The sequence below is a fragment of the Anas acuta genome, chromosome 1 (assembly GCF_963932015.1).
Source record: "Anas acuta chromosome 1, bAnaAcu1.1, whole genome shotgun sequence".
Classification (NCBI taxonomy): domain Eukaryota; kingdom Metazoa; phylum Chordata; class Aves; order Anseriformes; family Anatidae; genus Anas; species Anas acuta.
The window spans coordinates 131,151,186-131,162,738 of record NC_088979.1 but is presented as its reverse complement, the minus strand read 5'-3'; the positions used below and the strand labels follow the sequence as shown (position 1 = coordinate 131,162,738).

Here is an 11,553-nt window from a genome sequence, read left to right as displayed (position 1 = left end):
CGTGAACTTAAAACTCCTTGAGTTAATGAGTCACGTACTTCGTGAAGGAGCACAGGAAGGCTTGGCGTCTGTGCTGATCATACGCAGGCTTGCATAAGGAACGTGGCCAAGAGGAAAGTGAGCCGAGGACCGCCTTGTGCAGCCCTTCCCAATGATCCCCAGAGCTGCTCTGGGAGCGGGCCGCCCTCCGGGACAGCACTAGGGCCGGGGCAGGGAGAAGGGCAGAAGGGAGGGAAATCCTACAAGCTGCCGGGGCAGAGCTAAAGGGACGAGCCAAGGTTACCGTGACGGCTGCCGCCTGGAACCTGAAACATTCCTTCTATAACAAACACCCCTAAAAGATAGGCAAGGGCTGGAGTACCGACGGTATTTCCGAGGGGCTACAGCCACAACCCCAGCCGCGCGTACCTCACGGCGCAGCCGGCCGTTAGGGCTCCCCCCAGCTCCGTCCAGCCCCAGCTGCCGCCGAGGAAGCGGCGTTAATTGGCAGCCACATCGAGCCAATGGGCGGTGTTGGGGCGGGACCCGTGCATGGACCTCGCCCAATGGCGGGGCGGGGCGGCTGGACCGCAGGGACCGTGCTCGCTGCCCGCGCCCGTCTCTTTCCGTCCGTCCGTCCGTCCGTCCTCGCCTCACCTCACCTCACCGCCTCTGGGTAGCGGGCACCGGGGACGGGCGGCTCCCGGCGCTCCAGGTGAGGGCGGCACCGCCCTGGGCTCAAGCGGACGGGGTTTGGGGTGCGCAGCCCCCAGCGGAGCTGTGCGGGGAGGGGCTGCGAAATGGCGGCCGGAGTGGTGGTGGTGATGGGGGTGAGGGGCTAGGCTCCCGCTGTGGGCCCGGGGCGGCGGCGGCGGCGGGGTGAAGGCCGTGCGGGGAAGGTGAGGCTCTCCTTGCTCGGCGCCTGGGGGTGGAAGGGCAGGACGGGATGACGCCACGGGTCGGGCAGACTCCGTGCTGGGGGGGGAGCTGGCTGCTCCGGGAGCGGGGCGAGGAGGGAAGGTCGTTTTTTATTTCCTTCCGGATCTCGTGTTTGAAATCCCCGTGGCCCAGATGATGGCAGGTAAGGATGTCTATTGGGGGGGACGTAAAATGACGTTAGAAACTGCTTGCAGCCTCCTGAGTCCCTGTAGCGACCTAGATGGGTCGGGCTTCTCGGTCTTGCTGTTCACGTCTTCTCTCTTGACTTTCCTTTTTCTGGCTTGTGGCAGGAACCTCATCTTCTCCCAGAGCAAAACATCTGCGCGAGAGACAGAAGCCTCTGTATGTACACCGAGGCTACCTGGCCAGAGACAGGCTGGGTACCCACGGTGTCTGTGTGGCACACTGTGTCCATGTTTCCCAGCTGCTTGGCTATCTCTGTTTGGAGTGACTCAGAAGTTCATAGCTGAAGTCTTCTGAGGCTTTGTCTTTTTGCCCTTGCAATAGGGGAAGCCGGGAAGGTTCGGGTGATATTTGCTGTCCTTTCTAAACTCAATGTTTGAAAGTCAAATGTAATCATGTGGTCTTAGTTATTCAGTTTTCTTGGCAGCTGTTCTTTATAAAAAAAGGTTAGTTACTACAGTTTAAAACAAGTATGTTATTTCTCATGTCCCCTGTACTTGTTTCAGTAAATTCGATCATTTCTCTACAACCCAAACTGGGATAAAAAAAAAAAAAAGAGCTTTAGGATGTGCTGGACTCTCGTTTCCTCTGTTGTACTCTGTATCCTCACAACAGGCTACCTGAATATTTCCTATATGCAGTGAGAGTAATTATGCCTCTTGCTACAGGGGGCACTTTTTCCCCTTCTGCTTATTTGGATTCTAGATTTTTTTCAGCCCTTCTCTGAAGACAGAACACTTTCACTACTTTGAAAAGATAAAAACTATAGTAGTGCATTTTTACAACAGTCATAGTGAAGACTGCATTAAGTAAGTGAGTTTCCGTTCTTAGTGCAACAAAAAGATCATTCTCTTACGTTCATGATGAGACCAATGTAAAAACATTGCTTCATTGTTTTCTATTGGTGGGGAAAAACAACAACAACAAAAAAACAAACATAAAACCCCTTTTTGCTTAAAGGTGAAAGGTAACTTAAGAAATTTGCTGACTATTTCAGGCAGGTGAAACTTAATTGTATTTTTTAACTATTATGGTTATTAACACCAAGCACTAATGTCTGTTGTTTCATACCTATACCTGTCTGAATTTATTGTCCAACTGCAGTTTACCTTCAAAGATAGTAGGTATATTCTACCAATTATGACTGAATCAGCTTAAACAGTAGTGCATATTAACAGTTGGCGTATGTCTAATTAGTTCAATACAGCATCATTTTGGAGATATCTGCTCATATTGTAGCTCAGGTACAGTAAGCAGGAGAGGAGTGCAGGTGCTACGTTTACATCTGCAGCATTAACCTTAGCATGGCAGTTCAGTTTTCCAGTGCTCCAAACTCCCCTGTTTGGGTAGTTTACAGTTCTAGAGTTAGTTTCTTTGCCTCACAGTCTACATGCTGTGCAGTGCCATGCTAGAATAAACATTAAAACTGCCACTGGGGGTTAAGCTGCATACCACGCAGCACGCAACATCAGAGTTAAAAGGATGATATGTAGCATGGTTGTAGGTAGTGATGAAATAGGTTATTAATGATTGACAGACAAAATTGTTTAGGAATGCTGGTGTGTTTTTTTTTTTTTTCTGAATGTTTTTTTCCTCCCTTTGAAAAGGGTGTGCTGCAGGGGGATAAAGTTGTTAATGCTGCGCTGAGCAATTAGATGGCATTTATGGTTGCTAGGCTTGATGTTGGCTGTATGCATCTCTGTGAACTACCTTAAGTATTCTTTATTTTTTTTTAATCTCTTACTGGTTTATGACGCAGTTTCCATATTGCACAAGTCAACTGTGTAGCAAAATCTTCATTTTACTTTGTAGTGTATATTTAATTGCATTTTTCTATTTGTTTTATTCCTGTAGTATTTAAACTACCATTACACTAACATGGCTTTCTGACTGCAGTGATATTCTGGGCAACATGTTGATCTATGAATGTTTGTAAATACTAATTTCAGAAAATATCTATATGATCGTTTTCTAACCGGTACGTGTCTTCTTAATTCTGTTGCATCAGGGCAATTATATGTTGGTCTGAAAAATTGGTATCATGAACCCATTCTTTTTACCAGATGCAATATTTGAGCAGTTTAGCATTAGACATGAGTTTAGTTCTCATGCTGTCTGTCATCCAGTGTATGGGGTTCCTCTGGAGGTGAGTGAGCTGCTGTCTTAAGTCCTTAAGTCATTTCTGTGCTTCCCTGCTTGTGATTAAAAAGATTGTAAAGGTTATTGTGACTTATGGTGGTAGCCTGTAAAGGCAGAAGGTGAGACTTCAGTGCTTGTGATAGCAATGGCAAAGAATAAAATGGTTAGTGGTGCTGCTAGTCAAGAATCGTCTGTGCTTCTGTGAATCTGTATGAGTATTACATATTATCTTAAACACAGGAAATTTATGCTTCTGAGGCAGTGCATGCTTTTCTCATTGTGGGAGATGCAGGTCCTGAAAAGTGCATCTCCTTTGACAGTAAGCCAGGAGAATGGTAGATGCAGATTTGAACTTTTTTCTCCCTAATAGGTATGTTTCAACATGTATACAAACTGATACATTGGAGTTGTCTTCTTGTTGCTTCTTGGAATGTCTGCTTTTTAAATATGTTCCAAGATAAATTAATAATTACTTATTGCCTGGGACCTGAAATTAAGACTAATGCTTGAACTGAGGACTTGTTTGTGAGGTGAACAACTTTTTTTTTCTTCTTCCTAATGTACTATTTAATTCAAATTCTGTTTTAATCCAGAAAGCTTCAAAAAGTATTTTTTTTTCTCCCCTTTCGGCTAGACCTAGTTATTGATTTTTGGCTTGACTTAATGTATTGATGAATTGTTCTTGGGGCATGAAAAGGAATAAAGCAGGAAATAAGTGATGTAACTGTACTGAGATTGGGGAACAACTGTTGGGGAACAACTTGAATTCAATATCAGAAAGGCTGTTGTTTCCCAGGGTTAGTTGAGAGTCTGTGGTCATAATCCAGTTTGTCACTAGACTCGAATGTCATTCCTTTATCTGGTCTTCTGGTGGTATGTTGCTTGGGGCAAGAGGACAGTCAATGTTTCTCTGACGGTGTTGGTCTAGAATCTGCCTTTTTGTATGCTCCTTGGAATGAGTGGGTCTGCTTGAGTGGGTGTATGCTGCCAGTCCTATGAGGTTTGGTGGACAGGATGTGTCAATATTTGAGAAGGTACCCAGCCCCAGTTAGCAAATAGGGATCTAGTGAAGCAGGGATATTGTGAATAGCATGGCACAGTAATTAGCTCTAAAGCAAAAAGAAAATTACTTTAAGGCTTTAAGTGATGTGGTTTGGTTCAACTTTTTAGAATATGCGAATATTGAAAAACTCCTGGCTTACACAACATATTGTAAATATTTTGTCAGTTTTGGAAAACCGTATATTGCAGTGCTTGTTTTGGGGCCTGTGCATGTTATTAACCCATTCCTACTTGTGTAAGAATTCTAAGATATTCTACAGACAAAAATCTTCTTTGCCTTATATCATGTGCTCTAGACAAGTGACTAATAAACCTGGCTACGATAAAACAGCAAAAATGGACAGGGTGAGAGTAGTCTGTGATGTTATATTATTAAATACTAGTTTTAAGCAGTTTTGCTGAAATTTAAAAGGCTGGCTTTTCCCATCTTTTGGCACACTTATACATGCAAAATAAGAGATGCCCTGGGAGTAGGTGCTGCACAGATTTTAAGTGATACTGTGAACTCTGAAGAGGAGCTCACAAGTACATTTTAAACATCTTAAACATGCCTGTTGTCATTTATGTATCATATGGTTGTGATGTACTTGCAAGCTCTTAGCTTCTGATTATAAAGTAGTGGGTTGTTTACTAATACTAAAACTAGATGAACATGGTGTTCCTGTGATCTTCTGTGCCAAATCTGAGTCTTCTCAGTTGAGGCTGGAGACTGAGTCAGCTCAGGCCTGGTGTGCAAGCAGTCCCTGTGAGTCCTGTTGTTGTTTCTCTTCTGAGACCAAGTGTGTGTGGAATTCCTTTGCACTGGATGCAGCATGCTCTGAAGTGGGGTGCTGTCACCAGGTGTGTGTGGAGGATTCCATGCAGGTTTTAGGATTGGGAAAATGAAGCACTGGACATATGCTGGTGGGACCAAATGAGCCTGGGGTAGTGCAGCATTCTCTTCCACGTGCACTTTGTAGGTACCAGTTAGTGCTGTCCAGCATAGGATGGTTATGGAGTGGTAGTGTTCATTAGAGATGTTAATCCTTCCAGTGCTTAGAGAGTATTTGTGCACAAGTGTTGATGTTCAATTTGTGACCACTCCATCCTCTATTGCTACATTAGAATTGTTTATTCACTTCTCAGGCCTGCGACTTATGTGACTGGGCTTCAGTGATAATTAGGCTTGAGTTGTGTTCCCAAATGCAAAAACATAATTGTTTGTCTGCCTGCCACTCCCATGAACAGTGAAAATATCTTTTTGCCTTTTAGGGTCTCAGATTTACTGGAGTACTTCTTATTTCCTGTGTTGAATGTGTGCTTGCTTATTCTTCTTGTTAGTGTAACATTTTGTAACTTGTTAAATTAGCTCAGATACTTGTTGCCACTTCTACTCACTGACAACCCAAGTGACTTCAAAACCAGGGACAGCCTGTACTGCTACCAAAATGGGAAATTGTCTTCTTTCCCTGGGGACAGCTGTTTTTTCTTGCTCCCTGCTGTTTTGGTATGAGTTGGACCCAAGTTGGTTCCCTAGTCCAGCAAGAAACTTTTTATTTTGGACGGAGGAGTTTTCAGCTGGGTAAAGCCTCACACCTGGCTTCCTGAATGGAATTGATGGCATGGGGATGGGTCAGGAAGTGTGGCTGGGGACTTGCAAGAAGACCAGATTAGTCTTTATCAGCAGAACAAATTTTATACTATAACAAAGTGGTCAGGCTATGGCTGAGATAAGCAGCCCAGTGAATAACTTCAATAAAGTTAAATAAAAGTTAATAAAGTTAAAGTGAATGTTGGGTATAAACAAGTTTCTCCATAAATCTTTATATAATCTCATGTATGGCAAAGATGGCCAGGATGTAATAAAATATAAAATGAGTCTATATAAATATGAGTGTTACTCATCCTAGCAGCTGAAGCTGTGCTACATTAGTTGCTGAAATACAGCTGACAGAGATTGAAAACTGCTACCAAGAGACTATACCCTTAAACTACATTTAAGGGAATTGAAGATTCGTTTTGAGATTGAAGATATGTGTTTCTTGATTTTTTTAAAATCAATTTTAGATGCATGGTTGAATAAGTTTCAAATGATCTTGAATTCATAAACCTAAAGGTTAACTTGCTTTGTCTTTTTCTTGAAATTTTGCTTCAAATAAATTGTTCTAGGATACCTGCTCTAGGTGGCCCTGCTTGAGCAGGAGGTTGAACCAGATAACCGCCAAAGGTCCCTTCCAACTCTTCCCATTCTGTGATTTTTTTTCAAGTGTAAGGGCAAGAAGATGGAATTGAAATCCTTCTCAAACTCAGACAAGTTCTATTTATAAAGGAGCTAAAAGCATTTACTTTTTGACTTCTAAAATACTTGGTTTTAAGCAACTTAAGTGCTTGTAGTGTGTAGCACTGATATATATTCTTAAGTAATCAAATGCTGTAATTATCAAAAAAAAAAAAAAAGTAAATGCTAAATAATTTTTGGAAATTCAAGCAGAAGATTTAAACTCATCTGCTAACACTTAATTGTTAAACTAGGTTTGGGGAAATAGCTTTCCAGATTGTATTCCCAAATTCCAACTCTATTTAATTTCTATTTTCTTTTATGTATAGGGAAAATCTAGTTATACACAAAACCAATGCCAGGCCTTTTATCTCCTAGGCTGGAAAACCTGACTCTCTACCCTATTGTAGACTGTTTGTTTGTTTGTTTTTTTCCCCTCAAAAAATAATTGAATAAGATTCACCAGATCCTCTTGTTTTGTTCTGTGATACTGCCTCATCTGCTTTCTTAGCTATTTTCAGCAGAGCGCTGTTCCACCTGATGTTTTTTTTTTTTTTTTTTTTTTGAGGCAAGTGCCCAGATTGGCTAGCACAGAACACCTTGCCAAGAAAGCAGAATGGGCAGTACTGTAGGACACCTTGTTTTCCTTTGTTTAGTTGTGCTCTACACTGGGAAATGTGAAAGTTCATTCAGCATATATCATGAGTCTTCTCAGTTCGTTGAGGTAGGACCAAATCTGTTATTCATGTTTCTGAACACATTTGGAGAAATTAAGGACAATCAATGTCCCTTAAATTTAAAGGACCTGTAGATGGATCTTAAAATTGTTTTGAATTTGGCCAAGAAATCCTTTGGATAAAGTAGTGTATAAGCAGCTGCTTCAGCTGTGTTATACCTGTATTGGAGAACAATACATGGATCTAGTCTATACTGAATGACTGGAGTTTTAGCACTTCATTTAGATCAGGGTGTCACATGGCTCCTATGTGTCATGTGGGTTTTGGGAGTAAAATCTGTGGTGTGCAGCTCTAACGGGTGTCAAGTCATTAGCAGTTCTGATGCATCTAATCCATGCAAAACAGTAGTAATTGATACATGTAAATATTTTAAACAAACATAGACTTTATTCTGGTTTTATTTCACAGTGCAAGGCAGCCTGTTGCTTCTTTACTTTGATCAGCCTAATGAGATGTGAAGTAGAGAAAGTGAGACTAAAGATCTAGTTCAGTGGCTTTTTCTACCTTCCCCTGCAGAGAAAAAAAAAAAAATGCAACTGGGAATCTTTGATACTTTTATCCTTTTCTGCCCTCCTCCACTTTCCTGCAAAAGAGCCTGAATAGGAAGAGGAAGTATCTTTGCTTCTACATGTTAATAGGTATTATAGAAACACTTTCCTTTGTGTAAGCATGGACAAACTGTGCTTAATTTAGCATGTAATGTCTACTAATTGAACAGAATTCCTAGTTTTGTGGTAATTTTAGCTGTTCTTATGCCATTTCCAAGATACCTTGGTTTGATGGCAAGGAAATATGGAAAGAGTGAAGTAGGTCTGATGCTCTTAAATACATCTAAAGGTATTTTCATAGTGCACATTTTGTGTTTCTTGCTTTTGCAGTATTTATTTCCCACTTCTTACATATGGATAAATACTTTTTTTTTTTAATTTATTAATGCTGTACTGGTATCATATCCTTTAATATTAATCTCATTAAGTCTGAGGGGAATTATGTTACTAGTTCAGCTGTGAAGTTTATAAAATTATTAACTTTCAAGCATGTGTAAAATATCTACTTTGGCTAGAATACTCAGTGGCATGCAATTTATTTGGTAGGAGAAATACTATGAAGAGCTGTTGTACAGATTAGCTTTATAAAGTTGAAAATCCTTACAAACATGCTTCTCTAAACTGTTTTTAATTTTTTTCTAGAAAATAATGGATCACATGGACATTTGAATCTTTGTTATAGTGAACTGTTAGAGAACAAAGTTATGTAATACATTTTCAGAAAGACTTTTTGTAACAACTTTTTGAAGAACTGTTTATAATGCAGTATCAATTGGACTTCGGCAGTGTTTAGTCATTCAAATGGGGAGAAATAAGGAACACAAAACAGCTATTGCTAAATTGCTTTGTGATGGCTCTCACAGATTTGTGCATGTGCTTTGTTTATTTGAACTTTATTTTATTGATAGATGCAGCAGTTGATGTGGACTCCTTGCAGTCTATTTTTTGGGGGGAAAAAAGTGAATGAGGCATTGATTACTTTTTTCAAATACAAGTAGCATTCAAGTCATTTCCATCACTTACCAATAGTACAAAATTTCTGAACAGGGAACACTACCCCATACCCTTTGAGGATTAGCTGCTGCTTATCCTGTTCTTTCATTCATTAAATGAAAGAATGTGTGTCTAAATTTATTTTAATTACAGTCCTCTAGGAATCTCTGCATTGTTCTTTATGCCTGGGGTCTGCTGTCCAGAATGAACTGAGTTTTAGCTATTTGCTTTAGTTATGCTGACTCATGAAAATGTTTGGAATGTGAAAAGTATACTATATTGCACCTAGGCATTTGCATCAGAGTCGGCATGCATGTTTAAATTGGGCTTACTGTGAAAAATCCAGATTTGGGTATAGTATTTGCTTTAGGAGGAAGGGATGGAAGTCATGTCTTTTGCAGCTTTCACCATCACCGAATTCCAAGTACTAAGCATCTTCATATAGCTCTGTATACTGAGAAATGCTGGAAATCTAAGTATGCAAGCTTAAAAAGACAATTTTAAATCTTGTTTCCCAGATGGCCAACTTTTTAAAAAGAATGACCAAATTAGATGAAAGATTGTGGTTTAGCCTTAGCTAGGAGCTCTGTCCGACAGCCCCTTGCTCACTCTTCCTGTGTGGGATGGGGGAGACAATTGGAGAGGTGAAAGTATGAGAACTCATGGCCTGAGATAGAGAGGCTCACTGGGTAAAGCAAAGCAAGGAATTCGGTTGCTGCTTCCCGCTGGCAGGCAGGAGTTCAGCCCCCTCCAGGAGAGCAGGGCTCAGCACGCAGAGTGGTTCCTGGGGAAGACAAGCCCCATCACCCCAAACGTCCCCCTTCCTTTCTCCTTCTTTATACCAGTTTTATTGCTGAGTGCAATGTCCCTCTGGCCAGTTGGGACACCTGTGCTGGCTGTGCCCCCTGCCAGCTCCTGGTGCACCCCCAGCCTCCCCACCGGCAGGGCAGCGAGAGGAGCTGAAAAGGCTTTGGCTCTGTGTGAGCCCTGCTCTGCAGCAGCTGAAACATCCCCCTGTTATCAGCACCGTTTTCATGACAGATCCAAAACACGGCATTATGTGAGTCTCTACGAACAAAATTGACTCTGCCCTTGCCAAGACAAAGATGAATATAAATAGTGATCTAGCATACATGTCTATGTATAGCTGAACTTTTTGTCTAGAGCTACCCTACTGAAGCTTAAATATTGAAGCAAGCAAAAACGTACCTACTTAAAAATCCACTTCACAACTGGTTATTGGAATTGTAATTTTGACTACAGTCTAAAAACCTGACTTAGAGTTACTGGTTATCTGTGTTAAGCTAAATGAATTCAGGTAATAACTTGCATCCAGATCCTGAAATTGAGTAATATCTTGCAATATTGTGTCATTGAAATAGCCGAATTAGAGGACTATAAAAATGATTTTAGAAGTCTTCAGAATTTGGATAAGCTTTCAATGCCCCTGTTTTATAGACCAAAGTGTTGGATTTGTACTTATCTGTCATTGGACTTCAGCTACATGAAAAACTTCTGGCTCAGAACCCCTTCTATAGTAGTGTATTCTGATTTCTTTGTATCAGGGATATCAGTATGAGTTGTTTTCCTTTCTATCTATCCTACTTGTGTTACTTAGTGCTAGCATCTATTTGCTTTTACCTTTCCCAGACACTAGAAAATGGACAGTGGTAGTGTATTTTGGTTCACATATGTCAGCTGGAACCAAGTGGAGTTACTTTTACTAGCTGAAGTTAGTGTTACTATTTCAGTAATTTTGGTAGTATTTAGTCAAAGCTGCAACTTGGCAATAAATGCATTCAAAAGGTTGTGCTTGTTGGACTATTTTTTTTCAGATTGAGCAGACTGGCTTTAGAAACTTTTTTAAAAATGATGTGGACATACACTTCATATATTCTAATATAATAATAAATAAAACCAAAGAAAACTTAGAAAAACTGTTAGGAAATCTTGGTATCAGATAGCACTACCTGTTGCAGTTTGAAGTGCGCTAGTCTGTAATAGGCATTGTTATTCAGTGGCTCAAAAGAAAGAACTTGATGCAGAAATTCAGAAGTCCTTTGGAAAAATCTCTTTGCGTTTTTTTTCTTTGTATCTGTACTACTGGACTGTCAGAAGTCAACAATACTGGACTGTTGAATTAATGCTGTTTCTCAATGGTGTCGTTTTTAAATAACTGGCTACAGGAAGAAGTAAAATTCAATTTACTTTTGATTTTATTAGGACCTTAAAGTCCTTTCCAAGAGCTTTGTGTCAAGTATCGTGGGTTCTTTTAGAAAAAGTTCTCAAAACTGAACTCTGTGTGGATCCTCTATTCTAACCAAATTAGAGTTAGACTGGCTTGATGCCATTAGAATTCTTTAATTTGTGTAAAAATAAGAACAAACACAATTCTGGGAGGATAGTTGCCTTCTCTTGAAAGGAGCTTTAGGTGCTGGTGATAGAAATGCAGGACTAAAATATTCTGGTTTAGAGATTTTCTAGGACTGTAGTCAGGCATTATTTGCTGACTTTTTTTCATGTTCTTGTGATTTGTGTTATGAAGTAACGCTGTGCTTCCTATGCTTTCAGAGCAACTTCAATCATGTAATTGGGTAATTATTTAATAACTGTGTGAGAATAATGAGATAAAATGCAATTAGTGAGGAGGGGGGTAGGAAGAAGAACATACCTTGTGCCAATGGACGTTACAAAAAAGGATATTAATGTAATAAGA

The 11,553-nt window shown here is 40.5% G+C and overlaps 1 protein-coding gene across 7 annotated transcripts in view; it reads left to right on the top strand.

Annotated features, from left to right (window-relative positions):
* Positions 1-542: 542 nt before the first annotated feature.
* The window catches only part of PACSIN2 (protein kinase C and casein kinase substrate in neurons 2), a 58,364-nt gene continuing 47,353 nt past the window's right edge, over positions 543-11,553 (top strand). For 3 of the 7 annotated variants that reach the window (XM_068656626.1, XM_068656616.1, XM_068656562.1), the window contains exon 1: positions 552-694. The gene's annotated coding sequence lies outside the window, so the exon portion shown is untranslated. Of the gene's footprint in view, positions 695-1,039; positions 1,061-11,553 lie in introns of those variants that run through there. The other 4 variants (XM_068656636.1, XM_068656570.1, XM_068656576.1 and 1 more) reach the window with 4 other exon arrangements.